At 43.3% G+C, this 1,997-nt stretch overlaps 1 long non-coding RNA gene across 1 annotated transcript in view; it reads right to left on the bottom strand.

The window, feature by feature from the left end:
* LOC133169757 (uncharacterized) overlaps positions 1–199 on the bottom strand; it is a 1,710-nt gene extending 1,511 nt beyond the window's left edge. The window contains exon 1 of the long non-coding RNA XR_009718451.1: positions 98–199. This is a non-coding gene — a long non-coding RNA (uncharacterized LOC133169757). The remainder of the gene's footprint in view (positions 1–97) is intronic.
* Between the last annotated feature and the right edge of the window lie 1,798 nt (positions 200–1,997).

Below are 1,997 nucleotides of genomic sequence, written 5' to 3'. Positions count from 1 at the left end.
ATAAAAGAAATAGCTCACTTCAGACCGTGATATGTTGTGATTATATCACAGCTAATAGCTCACGGCCTGTTGAGTATGTCAGCTTAAAATATCTTACCTGTCCTTATATATTGGGTCCAACAAAGTGGCCAGGGCGTACAGAGGCTCATCTTCTACTGAGTCAAAACGTTGTTTGACAGCTTGGCGCAGGGTCTTTCTCATCGTTTTAATGCCAGCATCTGCCTCGTCTTCCTTGGTCAGGATGCGCTTGAGGACATTGAAGGCTGATATGACATCAGCAGTGGAGGCGGTGGATGAGCTCATTTTCCTGGTCAGCTCTTCAAATGGTTCCAAAACAGTGCTAGTTCTCTCCAGCAAGGCCCACTGGTTAGCAGTCAGTGTTGTGGGCAGATCATAATCCACAACATAGGCACCTACTGCGCGCTTCTGTTCCAGCAGACTCTGTATCATGAAGTAGGTGCTGTTCCATCTTGTTCTGACGTCTTGTTGTAAGCGTTTAGGTTGCATTTGCATCTGGAGTTGGACGTCATATAGCCGTGAATAAGCAAGTGGAGAATGTTTGAAATGTTTCACAATCTGTCGGCCGTGTGCAATCGCATCGCTCACACTTCGCTGAGACAGTAGCCCCTCGTTAACAACGAGCTGTAGTGTGTGAGCAAAACAGCCCAAGCTGCACACTCCCATCTTTTCCATGGCCTTTTTCATATTCCTGGCATTGTCCCTGAGAATGACATGCACTTTGTTGAGTGGAATATTCCACTTATCAAGCATTGCCTTAATGGCAGTCGAAATTGTGTCACCGTTGTGTGCTCCGGGGAAGTTTTTAGCTTGCAGCATGGCACTGCGAGGGGTGTGATTCCTGTCTAACCAGTGCACAGTTAAACTCAACATAGACATGGGGCACACCTCCGAGCTCCAGATATCAGTTGTGAAGCTCATGACATCTACATCTCTTAATTGTTGTGACAAGTGTTCGCACACTTTTTCATACATTTCTGACAGTGCGGTCTCAGAAAAATACTTGCGCGATGGCAAATTGTACCGTGGCTCCAGGTGCTCAAGTAAACGTCGGAAGCCCTCGTTTTCAACAACACTCATCGGTTGTCCATCCAAAACCATGAATTCCAGCACTTTCTCTGTAATTCCCGTTGCTTTTGCGCTATTGACTGGGAATTTCTCCCGTCTTTGCAGTGCATCTACTAACGTTAACTGCTTTGTAGGACCACCTCCCGCTCCCTTTGATTTGCTCAACTGCTGGAACTCCTGGTGCTCCGTTGCGTGGTGTTTCTGGAGATGCTTAATTAAATTGGTAGTACTATAACTGGCAGTACTACCACCACCCCTGGCAACATTAGCTTTGCAGATATTACAAACTGCCGTCGAGCTAGTTGGCGTGTTAAGTTTGAAATACCTCCACACAGCTGACTCTTTCGTTCGCTCCATGTTTGCGTTTGTTTAGAAAACTCGCGGGATGCGGCACACGTGCTGCTGACGTATGACGTAGTCCGCGTCCCGCGGCACACGTGCTGCTGACGTATGACGTAGCCCGCGTCCCAATAGATTAAGGAAAGGATCGGCTCACAGATCGGCTGCATTTTCCGATACCCGATCCATTAATTTTGTTGATATCGGGACCGATATCCGATCCAGATATCGGATCGGTGCATCTTTAATATGTGTATATATATATGTATATATGTGTATATAACACAGCATATATATATATATATATATATATGTATGTATATGTATATATATGTGTATGCGTATGTATGTATATGTATATATATGTGTATGCGTATGTATGTATATGTATATATATGTGTATGCGTATGTATGTATATGTATATATATGTGTATGCGTATGTATGTATATGTATATATATGTGTATGCGTATGTATGTATATGTATATATATGTGTATGCGTATGTATGTATATGTATATATATGTGTATGCGTATGTATGTATATGTATATATATGTGTATGCGTATGTA

This window comes from Syngnathus typhle, linkage group LG16, assembly GCF_033458585.1.
Source record: "Syngnathus typhle isolate RoL2023-S1 ecotype Sweden linkage group LG16, RoL_Styp_1.0, whole genome shotgun sequence".
Lineage (NCBI taxonomy): Eukaryota > Metazoa > Chordata > Actinopteri > Syngnathiformes > Syngnathidae > Syngnathus > Syngnathus typhle.
The sequence above is the reverse complement of the archived record's forward strand: the minus strand, read 5'-3'. Positions and strand labels throughout refer to the sequence as shown.